General features: G+C 38.2%; 1 non-coding gene across 1 annotated transcript; it reads right to left on the reverse strand.

Moving 5' to 3' along the window:
- Nucleotides 1-665: 665 nt before the first annotated feature.
- On the reverse strand, nt 666-773 carry LOC112781178 (small nucleolar RNA R71). The gene has a single exon (XR_003191971.1). It is a non-coding gene; the product is annotated as a small nucleolar RNA R71 (small nucleolar RNA).
- Nucleotides 774-13,311: the final 12,538 nt, after the last annotated feature.

The raw sequence follows: 13,311 nt of genomic DNA on the forward strand, positions 1-13,311 counted from the left end.
TTTGTGTTCGAATTTCTTCTTCTTCCTTCTTCATTCTATTCTTCTTTTCCTCTGACACATAAAGGAATCTCTATATTGTGACATAGAGGATTCCTCTTCTTTTCTGCTCTCTTCTTTTTCATATGAGTAGGAACAATGATAAGGACATTCTTGTTGAAGCTGATCCTGAACCTAAAAGGACTCTGAAGAAGAAGCTAAGAGAAGCTAAAGCACAACACTTCGGAGAGGACCTTACAAAAAATTTCGAAAAAGAAGCAGACATGGCAGCCGAACCCAACAACAATGGTGGAGATGCAAGGAAGGTGCTTGGTGACTTTACTGCACTAACTTCTGACTTCTACGGAAGAAACATCTCAATTCCTGCAATTGGAGCAAACAACTTTGAGTTTAAGCCTCAATTAGTTTCTCTAATGCAGCAGAATTGCAAATTTCATGGACTTCCATTGGAAGATCCTCATTAGTTCTTAGCTAAATTCTTGCAAATCTGTGACAGTGTTAAGACCAATGGGGTTAATCCCGAGGTCTACAGACTTCTGCTTTTCCGCTTTGCTGTAAGAGACAGAGCTAGGATATGGTTGGACTCACAACCTAAAGAAAGCTTGAACTCTTGGGAAAAGTTGGTCAATGCTTTCTTGACCAAATTCTTTCCACCTCAAAAGATGAGCAAGCTTAGAGTGGAAGTCCAAACCTTCAGACAGAAGGAAGGTGAATCCCTCTATGAAGCTTGGGAAAGATACAAGCAATTGATCAGAAGGTGTCCTTCTGACATGCTTTCAGAATGGAGCATCTTATGTATATTCTATGATGGTCTGTTTGAATTGTCCAAGATGTCATTGGACCACTCTGCTGGTGGATCTCTTCATCTGAAAAAAACACTTGCAGAAGCCCAGGAACTCATTGAAATGGTTACAAATAACCAGTTCATGTATACTTCTGAAAGAAATCCTGTGAATAATGGGATGACTCAGAAGAAAGGAGTTCTTGAGATTGATACTCTGAATGCCATATTAGCTCAGAATAAAATATTGACTCAGCAAGTTAATATGATTTCTCAAAATCTGACTGGAATGCAAGCTGCATCTGGCAGTACTAAAGAATCCTCCTCTGAAGGAGAAACTTATGACCCTGAGAATCTTGCAATGGAAGAGGTGAATTACATGGGAGAATCCTATGGAAGCACCTATAATCCTTCATGGTGAAATCATCCAAATTTCTCATGGAAGGATCAACAGAAGCCTCAACAAGGCTTCAATAATAATAATGGTGGGAGAAATAGGTTTGGAAATAGCAAGCCTTTTCCATCATCTTCTCAGTAACAGACAGAGAATTCTAAGCAGAGCCTCTCTGACTTAGCAACCATAGACTCTGATCTATCTAAGATCACTCTCAATTTCATAACTGAAACAAGGTCCTCCATCAGAAATTTGGAGGCACAAGTAGGTCAGCTGAGTAAAAGAGTTACTGAAATCCCTCCTAGTACTCTCTGAAGTAATACAGAAGAGAATCCAAAGAGAGAGTGCAAGGCCATCAATATATCCAAAGTGGCCGAACCTATAGAGGAGGAAGAGGCAGTTTCCAGTGAGGAAAACCTCAATAGATGTCCACTGACCACTAAGGAGTTCCCTAATGAGGAACCAAAGGAATCTGAGGCTCATACAAAGACCATAGAGATTCCAATAAACTTACTGTTCCCATTCATGAGCTCTGATGAGTATTCTTCCTCTGAAGAATATGAAGATATTGTTGAAGAGCAAGTTGCTCGGTATATAGGAGCAATCATGAAGCTGAATGCCAAGTTATTTGGTAATGAGACTTGGGAGGATGAACCTCCATTGCTCATCAATGAACTGAATGCCTTGGTTCAGCAGAAATTACCTCAGAAGAAACCAGATCCCGGAAGGTTCTTAATACCTTGTACCATAGGCACCATGACCTTTGAGAAGGCTCTGTGTGACCTGGGCTCAGGTATAAATCATATACCACTCTCTGTAATGGAGAAACTGGGGATCTTTGAGGTACAAGCTGCAAGAATCTCACTAGATATGGTAGACAAATCAATGAAACAGGCTTATGGACTTGTAGAAGATGTCTTAGTGAAGGTTGAAGGCCTCTACATCCCTGCTGACTTTATAATCCTATACACTGGAAAGGATGAGGATGATTGCATCATCCTTGGAAGGACCTTCCTAGCCACATCAAGAGCTGTGATTGATGTTGATAGAGGAGAGTTGGTCCTGCAATTGCATGAGGACTACCTTGTCTTTAAAGTTCAAGGATCTTCCCCTGTAACCATGGAGAAGAAGCATGAAAAGCTTCTCTCAATATAGAGTCAAACAGGGCCCCCACACTCAACTTCTATGTTTGGTGTTGGGAGGCCACCATTAAGCTTTGAGTCTTTGTGAAGCTCTCTAAGAGCTCACTGTCAAGCTATTGACATTAAAGAAACGCTTATTGGGAGGCAACCCAATCTTATTTATCTATGTTAATTACTTTTTCATTTCATTTTCCATTGTTATTTTATGTTTTCTTTAGGTTGATGATCATGTGGAGTCAAAAAACAGCTGCAGAATTAAAGCGGAATCAAAAAATAGCATAAAAAATAGCACACCTTGGAGGACAGGCTTACTGGCATTTAAACGCCAGTAAGGATAGCAGAATGGGCGTTTAATGCCCATGCAGGCAGCATTCTGGGTGTTCAGAAAAACGCGCAGTAAAGAAGGATTCCTGGCGCTTAATGCCAGCCAGGGTATCTGGCTGGGCATTAAACGCCCAAAGAGGCAGTCAGGTAAGGTAATTTTGTTTCCAATTCGATTTTTTTTCAATTTTTCATGTTTTAATTCATAATTTTTTACATCAAACATATTTTAAATGTTCATCTTTCAATTTATATTTTCAAAAATTAATAATCTTTCTAATTCTTTTTAACTCTTTTTCAATTCTTTTTAATTCCTTCCAAAACGTTTTCAAAACTTACATATCTTTTCAAATTCTTTTCAACTCTTTTTTAATTTTTTGTATACAGTAATAAGTTTTCAAAATTAATTCCATCATTCTTCTTCTACTCCCTTCTATCTTATTTTTCTCGAGGACGAGCAAAGCTTTTAAGTTTGGTGTGGAAAAGCTTAGCTTTTTACTTTCCATAACCACTAATGGCACCTAAGTCGGAGAAACCTCTAGGAAGAGGAAAGGGAAGGCAGTTGCTTCCATCTCCGAGTCATGGAAGATGGAGAGATTCATCTCAAAAGGCCATGAGAGAGGAGCAACAAAGCCAAAGAAGAGACATAGAGGAGCTCAAGAACTCCATTGGTTCTTCAAGAGGAAGAAGCCACCATCACTAAGGTGGACCCGTTCTTTAATCTCCTTATTTATTTTCTTTTCTATTTTCGGTTTTTATGCTTTATGTTTTGACTATGTTTGTGTCTTCATTACATGATCATTAGTGTTTAGTGTCTATGTCTTAAAGCTATGAAAGTTCCATGAATCTTTCACCTTTCTTAAATGAAAAATATTTTCTGAAAAAGAAAAAGAAGTACATGAATTTCGAATTCTATCTTGAAAATAGTTTATTTATTTTAATGTAGTGGTAATACTTTTTGTTTTCTGAATGAATGCTTGAACAGTGTATATATTTTATAGTGAAGTTTATGAATGTTAAAATTGTTTGCTCTTGAAAGAATAATGAAAAAAGAGAAATATTATTGATAATCTGAAAAATCATAAAATTGATTCTTGAAGCAAGAAAAAGCAGTGAAAAACACAAAGCTTGCGAAAAAAATGGCAAAAAAAAAAAAGAAAAAGCGAGCATAAAAAGCCAATAGCTCTTTAAACCAAAAGGCAAGAGCAAAAAGCCAATAACCCTTTAAACTAGAAGGCAAGGGTAAAAAGGATCCAAGACTTTGAGAATTAATGGATAGGAGGGCCCAAAGGAATAAAATCCTGGCCTAAGCAGCTAAATCAAGCTGTCCCTAACCATGTGCTTGTGTCATGAAGGTCCAAGTGAAAAGCTTGAGACTGAGTGGTTAAGGTCATGATCTAAAGCAAAAAGAGTGTGCTTAAGAACTCTGGACACCTCTAACAGGGGACTCTAGCAAAGCTGAGTCATAATCTGAAAATGTTCACCCAGTTATGTGTCTGTGGCATTTATGTATCCGGTGGTAATACTGGAAAACAAAATGCTTAGGGTCACGGCCAAGACTCATAAAGTAGCTGTGTTCAAGAATCAACATACTAAATTAGGAGAATCAATAACACTATCTGAATTCTGAGTTCCTATGGATGCCAATCATTCTGAACTTCAAAGGATAAAGTGAGATGCCAAAACTGTTCCGAAGCAAAAAGCTACTAGTCCCGCTCATCTAATTGAAACTAAGCTTCATTGATATTTTGAAATTTATTGTATTTTCTCTTCTTTTTTTCCTATTTTGTTTTTAGTTGCTTGGGGACAAGGAACAATTTAAGTTTGGTGTTGTGATGAGCGGATAATTTATACGCTTTTTGGCATTGTTTTTAGATAGTTTTTAGTATATTTTAGTTACTTTTTATTATATTTTTATTAGTTTTCATGAAAAAATCACATCACTGGACTTTACTATGAGTTTGTGTGTTTTTCTATAATTTCAGGTATTTTCTGGCTGAAATTGAGGGACCTGGGCAAAAAAATCTGATTCAGAGGCTGAGAAAGGACTGCAGATGCTGTTGGATTCTGACCCTCCTGCACTCGAAGTGGATTTTCTGGAGCTACAGAAGCCCAATTGGTTCCCTCTCAATTGCATTGGAAAGTAGACATCTTGGGATTTCCATCAATGTATAATAGTCCATACTTTGTCCGAGATTTGATGGCCCAAACTGGCGTTTAAATGCCAGCCAGAAACCCTTTTCTAGCGTAAAACGCCGGAACTAGCACCAGAATTGGAGTTAAACGCCCAAACTAGCATCCAAGCTGGCGTTTAACTCTAGAAAAGGCCTATGCACTTGTAAAGCTCAATGCTCAGCCCAAGCACACACCAAGTCGGCCCCGGAAGTGGATTTCTGCACTATCTGCACTTAGTTACTTATTTTCTGTAATCCTTAGTAACTAGTTTAGTATAAATAGAACTTTTTACTATTGTAATCGGAGATCTTTTGTACTTTTGGATCATTTTAGGGAGGCTGGCCATTTGGCCATGTCTATACCTTTTTCTCTTATGTATTTTCCAACGGTGGAGTTTCTACACCTCATAGATTAAGGTGCGGAGCTCTGCTGTTCTTCATGAATTAATGCAAGTACTATTGTTTCTCTTTCAATTCATGCTTACTTATTCTTCAAGATATACTCTCGTACTTAATTCAGTTATGTCAGAATGAAGGGGTGACCCGTGACAATCACCCACTATCTTCGTTACTCGCTTAGCCAAGATCCACGTGCCTGACAACCACAAGCGGTCTACATGATGTTCAACGTAGTCATTGGACGACAGCCGGAGTATAGTCTCTTGGGTCTCTAATCCACGAATTTGACTTACCTCTTCTGAAAACAGAGTATTCAACTCCGTGAGATTAGAACCTTCGTGGTAGAGACTAGAACCAATTGGCAGCATTCCTGAGATCCGGAAAGTCTAAACCTTGTCTATGGTATTCCGAGTAGGATCTGGGACGGGATGACTGTGACGAGCTTCAGACTCACGAATGTTGGGCGTAGTGACACTGTGCAAAAGGATAGAGAGATCATATTCCAACAAAAGTGAGAACCGACAGATGATTAGCCGTACGGTAGCTGTGCCTGGTATTTTTCATCCGAGACGAGAAATCCGACAGTTGATTAGCCGTACAGAAACCGTACTTGGACCATTTTCACTGAGAGGATGCATGGTAGCCATTGACAACGGTGATCCACCAACATACAGCCTGCCATGGAAGGGAGCAAGCATGATTGGATGAAAACAATAGGAAAACAGAGGTTTAGAAGCAACAAATCATCTCCAAACGCTTATCTGAAATTCCCACCAACGAATTACATACATATCTTATTTTATTTTATGTTTTATTTATCTTTTAATTATCAAAACCTCATAACCATTTGAATCCTCCTGACTAAGATTTACAGGTTAACCATAGCTTGCTTCAAGCTGATAATCTCTTTGGGATCGACCCTTACTCGCGTAAGGTTTTATTACTTAGACGACCCAGTGCACTTGCTGGTTAGTTGTACCGGAGTTGTGAAAAGTGTGATAACAATTCCATGCACCAGAACCCTACATCTAAAACCTACAGTGTGTGAATGAATGAATTTGTGTCGAATGATGCCTTCCAGCTTCACTCTGCAGCCTTTTGTCTTCATTTTCAGGCCTGAAACTAGGTCAAAAGCAGCCCAGAAATTGCCCCCAACTTTTTCCCCTTATTAAGGCATGAGACACTCGTCACGTGTACGCGTCAGCCACGCATACGCGTCGCATGAACTCTGCACTGGCCACGCGTAGGCGTCAGCCACGTGTGCGCGTCAATTGGGCTATTCGCTTGGTCACACGTATGCTTCAGCAATGCGTACGCGTCGCTTCCAGCCTCTCAAATCTTCAATTTCTTGTGTTCCTTCCACATTTGCATGCTTCCTTTCCATTCTCTATGTCATTCCTACCCTATAAACCCTGAAATTACTTAACAAACAAATCACGGCCTCGAATGGTGATAAAAGAGGATTAAAAATTAGTAATTTAAAGGCCTAAGAAGCATGTTTTCAATAATAGCACAAAATTCGAAAGGAAACTTAAAAACATGCAAATTATATGAATAAGTGTTAGAATAGTTGACAAAATCCACTCGAGTCAATACAAATTATTTCATAAAATAGTGGTTCATCAGAATGACCCAATGTACTTCGGGTTTAACTTCTTCATTTTAAATGCTCTCCAATCCCGGATGTTGGAGTAACTTTCAAGAATACGTGTTGACCCTCTTCAAATTCTGATGGCTTTCCCCTCTGTTTCGCATAACTCTTCTGTCAGCTTTGTGCAGTTAGAATCCTAGCTCGAATTTGCTTGATCTTATAAGTGGTCTCTGTTACCAAATTCGGACCCAAGACACTTGCTTCACCCCTTCATACTAACACAGTGGAGATTGACACTTCCATCCATACAAATCCTCATACGAATCCATCCCAATGCTCGCATGAAAGCTATTGTTGTATGCAAACTCCATCAACGGTATGTAACGGTCCCAACTTCTCGGTTGATCCAATACATACACTCTTAGCATATCCTCCAAAGTCTGAATGGTCCTTTCTGACTGTCTGTCTGTTTGTGGATGATACACCGTGCTGAGACATAGTCTCATATCGAAAGCTTTTTGAAAAGCTCTCCAAAACCTTGATGTGAGTTGGAGATCTCGATCTGACACTATTGTCGTTGGCACACTGATGAGTCCATATTTGATGGTAAATTTTTGCTTGAATTGAGTGAATTTCATCATATAAACTCACATTTATTCACTTGAATAACATACTTTTGTGATCTCTTTCTAAATTACACCTAATTATAGAAACAAGCTTTTTTATGCTTAAATTAATCAATTTAATTCCATTTTTATTCCATTCGATACTTTGATATGTTTTGTCGAGGGATTTCAAGTTCAATAGACAAGAATGGCTAGGTAGAAGTGGAAGGAAGCATGCAAAATGGAAGATTTCATGAAGAAAACAAAAAAAAAGAACATACTCTAGTGTGCGTGCGCACACCTTCCTGTGCGTACGAACAAGATGGATTTCAGCTAGGGTGCGCACGCACACAACCCTGTGTGTACGCACAAGTCCTGATACGTGAGTTCATTAAAAAGTCACGTGGCTCATGATTTTGGGGCCTTTTGGCCCAATTTTGGAAGATTTGAGGCTGAATTGGAGGCTATATCAAATGGGCAACATTCCATAACAAAGGGGGCATTATTACACACACCATTACATACATTATTAGGAGTAGGAGTAGGTTTAGAGTAGTTTTCTCTCAATGCTCTCTTAGGTTTTAGTTAGGGTTTATAGTAGAATTGTTCATTTTATAATTTTGATCTTGGATTATAGCTTGCTCCTATTGTAAGTAATCTTTACTTCTCTCTTTAATTACACTACATTTACTCTCACTTTCTTATAAAAGAAGTTATTTTGTTAGTTTGTCTACTTTTGAGTTCTTGAATCTTTTATTGATGACTTTGAAGTTTTATGATTTATATATGTTTGATTTAGTTTCTATTGTTGATTTTGTTCATAGATTGGATATATTTTTCATTTTCTTTTGCAATTTACCAAGTTTGCTTTTATACCCAGCAAATATTTGTGAAAATGTCCATTATGGTTTTGAGTAGATTTTCACCCCTTGCATTGGAAAATGAGTAATTAGGATACTAGAGTCATCATGTCTGACATTTAGTGGTGATTTTGGGTTGTTAGTTGCTCTTGTTTCTACTAACGCTAGCTTTTTACTAAGTTAATTAGTAAGTTAGGTAGGATTTGTGGATTAAGGCTAATTATGGTCGCTTGACTTATCCTCGATGTTAGGGTTGACGAAGTGAGATTGACTCATTGTAATTGCCATAGTAGTGGTTATGACAAGGATAGGATTCTTTAACTCTCATTCCCTAGTCAAGGTTCTTTTATGCATTAAATCACATTTTCACTAGTTATTTCTTGTTGCTACCTTTTAATTCTTACTATTTCCTTGTTTTAGTAATTTAATTTCTAGTTCTTTAATTTCTGTTCTATTCTTGAAAACTCCCTTATTTCACAACCAAAAGTGTGCGCTTAACTACTAGTCCGAGGGAAGACGACTGGGGATTTAAAACTCCCGATTATTTTATTTGTTTGTGACACTCTTTATTATTTACTTTGATCGTGGGCCGTGATCGTCGGTTGGGGCTATACTCACAATGCAATTCTCATTAAGGAAATTCCTAACTGACAGTTCGGCTCGCATCAAGTTTTTGGCGCTGTTGCCGAGGACTATGCAATTGGCGTCACATATTTTGTTGTTGTGAGTATGTGAATATTATAAATAGCTTAATTTTTGGGTTTCTTGCTTGTTTTTGTTAGTGGTTAGGTGTTTGCTTTTCTTGTTTATTGATGTCTTTTGTTTTTATTTTCTATTTTCTCTAAGTTATCACCCTCTTTGCTTGGAGTTTGGTTGTGATTATATTGTAGATAATGATGTCTTTGACTTCTATTCACAATATGGATGGGAGAACCAATTGAGGGAGGAACCGTATGCATATGAGCAACATTCAAGGCAACAACCTCCCCCATGTCACAATGAGCCAACCCCTCCCTAATAATGTGCATACCAAACCCAAAGATATGAACCATACCCCCTACACAACCCTCAACCACCAAATCTTCAAGCACCACACCATCCACCTCTATGGAATTCGAATGCTTATCCACCTTGTCACCAACCAAATGAACCATCACCTCGTTACATGCCACTTCAATATAGTCACCAACATAAACCACCTTCCAATTATACAACCTTTCTCCCAAACAATAAACCTTCTTTTTTATCTAAATGTGAAGTTCTCCAACTCTTGATCCAAGAACAACAAGAGCTTCAAGCTTTTCTCCAAAAGCAAGAAGAACTCTGAAAGATGCAAGGACAATTCATGGCTACCATAGCCAAAGCGGTTAATCATTTAGTCTTACTACACTCATGCAATCAAAGAACTTCCCTTAAAGAATGTGGAGGATTAATTAAAGAGTGTAGTGAGGAGGAGAACATAGAGTTTCAAGTAGAAGAAGTAAAGCTAAGGCATGAATCGCAACAAGAGGACGAAGGTGAAATAATAGAACTGGAAGAAATGAATGGAGAATTGGGAAAATTGATCAAGAAGTGGATTCTATCATTAATGATTTTTTCTCCACATTGATTAATCCCCCCAATGATCTTGATGAACCTTCTCCCATTGGATTTGAAAAGGATGTTGATGTAGACTTCACACAACCTCCAAAATATGACTTGAGTGATGGGGAAGAGCTAGAAGAGGTTGGTGAGGAAGAAGTTGAGTATGAGGAAGAAGTTGACAACCAAGAGAGGGAGCCCTTCATACAAGAATCTAGGAGAGTAACTCCGATCCAAGTGCAATTCGAGTGGGTGCAAATTTCACCAATGAACTTCATCGGTCCACATAAATATGCTATTTTGAAAATGGATCATCAACTCAAGGTCCTTCTTAGGGTGTTTAATGGTGGAGAAACAGAGGTTGGTTGCCAAAAGAGTCCACGGCTTACCAAAAGAGATAAATCATGATTTGGGATTCAAGCGTAGTGCAAAGTGCAATTGAGTGGATTCTGAAAAGTGTTGGGGTGCTTTGATGGAAATAAAAGTGGTAGTTTATCCAAATTCAGGCATAGAGTGATGCATGAGCATATTTTCTATCTTTTTCTAGTGAATTTGCATTCAAATTATTAAGTTTAATCAAGATTTAAATACATTTTAGCCACTATGAATGCTACTTTGAGTTGTGTGCAATTCTGTTTATTTCAGGTACCATTCGGATGGATTTGATGGAGTTTTTGTAGAAGAAGAGGAAGAAAGTAGATGATGCTGTCAACCCTGACCTCCTTGCACTAAAAAAAACAAACTTAAGCTATAGAGGTCCAATTGATGTTATTCCAGCTGCATTGGAAATCCAACTTCTAGAGCTTTCCAATGATATATAATAGTCTACACCTTTCGTATGGAATTACTGCCTTGGTGGCGCCAAACTTGGGAAATCCCAAGTTTGGCACCATGATCATCACAACGCCTTCTTTGCTTGCTGCCATGGTGGCACCAAACTTGGAGAAATCCAAGTTTGGCGTCAGGTTGAAGAATTGCATGATGTAAGACAAGGGTGGAGTGGCACCAAACCTGGCTCAGCCCAAGTTTGGTGCCAGGTTCAGCAACTTGAAGTGGTCCCCACACCTCAACGAGCCAGCACGAGATTTCTTAATTAATTTTGATTAAACTTTATTTTATTTTACCATAGGAAAAGATATTATTTAGTTTTAGAAAATGTATTTTACATTAATTAGGATTAGATATAAAAGGGGAAAAGAATTAGCCCTTTGGGCTATTGGAATATCTTCTCTTCTACCTCATTCCGCAATTGACAGTTGATAAACCCATATTTTATGATATATTTTGTGCTTAATCTGAGTGATTTATTCAATCCTTCACCCACTTATTCATATTAATTGCATGGTTTTACTTTCCCTTCCTTATTATGTGATGTATGTGAAAAACATGTTTCCTATGCTTAAAAATAAATTTTTTTGATTACCCTTTATTTCCATTCGATGCCGTGATTCGTGTGTTGAGTAGTTTCAGATATTCTAAGGCAGGAATGACTTAAAGGATGGAAAGGAAACATACAAAAATGGAAGGAAAGCACAAAACAAAGTTTTTGAAGAAACTGGCAGCCACGCGATTGCATGGGCGACGCGGCCGCATGACTGACGCAACCGCGCGCCTCGAGCGAAACACATATGAGCGGCCACATGACTGACGCGACCGCGTGACAAGGAAAACTCCGAATGACGCGACCGAGTGACCCACGCGGACGCGTGACAGAGGCCACGCACCAGAAATTGCAGAAAACGCTCATAGCGAATTCTGAAGCCTTTTTGGGCCCAAATCCAAGTCCAGAAGGCATAGACCAGAGGTTATAAAGTGGGAGAATACATCCATTCGAGGAGAGTCGCCAATTAGTTAGTTTTCCATGATTTAAATTTAGTTTTGAGAGGGAGATTCTCTCCTCTCTCTTTAGGATTAGGATTTAGATTTAGGATTTTATGCGCTTTCAGGATTATCTCTTTTTATCAGGTTCAAAATTCCTTTTTATTATTTTCCCAATTTTATTTATGAATTCTTCTATGTTACAGATTACTCTTTGAATTAATGTTATTTGAGGTATTTCAGTTTATTATTACTTTCTTTTATTTACATTATTGTTATTCCCATCTGAAGACATTTTTATTCCAGTAGATTTATTTTTCCCCTTTCGGTCTTGGTTAAGAAATCAGTAACTCAGGAGTTATCAAACTCAACATGATTGATAATCGTTATCTTTGCTAATTGAATTGAACTTCAATAATCCCAATCTTTCCTTAGGGATTAACTAGGATTTGAGGATCTAACTAATTAGTCACTTGACCTTCCCTTGCTCTAGCAACGGTTAACTAAGTGGAATTATGATTCAATTTTCATCATCATTGATAAGGGTAACTAGGATAGGACTTCTAATTTCTCATACCTTGCCAAAATTGTGTTTTACAGTTATTTATTTAAATTACAGTCTTTTACTTACTTTAATTGCAATTTAAATTACTTGTTCCTCATCTTCAAAACCCCAATTTACAACCTTCATAACCAATAATAAGAACATACCTCCTTGCAATTCCTTGAGAAGACGACCCGAGGTTTAAATACTCGGTTATCAATTTTAAAAGGGGTTTGTTACTTGTGACAACCAAAATGTTTGTAAGAAAGGTTGATTGCTTGGTTTAGTAACTATAATTGCAACGAGAGTTTACTATAACTTCTAAACCATCAATCTTCGGTTCTTTCAAAATGGCGCCGTTGCCGGGGAATTGCAATCGTGTGCCTTATTATTAGTTATTGTAAATATTTTTCTTTTACATGTTTATTTGTTTTTATTTTCTTCTTTTATCTTCATTAGCTACTATGAATTCTCACCCCTCTCGCTTTGAGTTTGGTTCTAATATTGTTAAAAGGAATGAAAGTTATAACAGGAACATGCATCAAGGTCAGAGCAATCAAAGATGGATGGAGCCAAGAGGATCTGATCAACCCTTTTGGCAGCAACACCCTCCAAGATATCATGGACAAAGACCATTCTACAATGCATACCAAGGCAATGGACATGGTGGACAACCTCGTAGTTACCAACAAGCCCCACCCTATGCTTATAGGCCATCCTTTCAACACAACCTTGAACCACCACACTCACAAGCTCCTTTTCACCATTCGCCACCATATAATCCTCATTTACCCCAATTCCAATCCAATTACTCCCAAACACCACCACTTCCCAATGTACCACGTCCAAATCAATCACCCCGAGAATTAGAAGTTCGCCTCAAGGGAACAGTAGATCAACTTCAAACAACCCTTCATCAACTAGAGTAAGCAATAAGTTAATTATCTTCTAGACGTTCGAACATTCAAGGGCCTCCCAGAGCCCCATGTGGGCAATCTAATGAAAGGCGTAGCATGAAGGAGATATTAGAAACTCCAGTGGACAAGACAGAGTATGACTTCGTACTAGAACAAGCAGAGGAAGCTGTCATTATACAAGAAGAAG

Source organism: Arachis hypogaea, chromosome 19 (assembly GCF_003086295.3).
Source record: "Arachis hypogaea cultivar Tifrunner chromosome 19, arahy.Tifrunner.gnm2.J5K5, whole genome shotgun sequence".
NCBI classification, from domain to species: domain Eukaryota; kingdom Viridiplantae; phylum Streptophyta; class Magnoliopsida; order Fabales; family Fabaceae; genus Arachis; species Arachis hypogaea.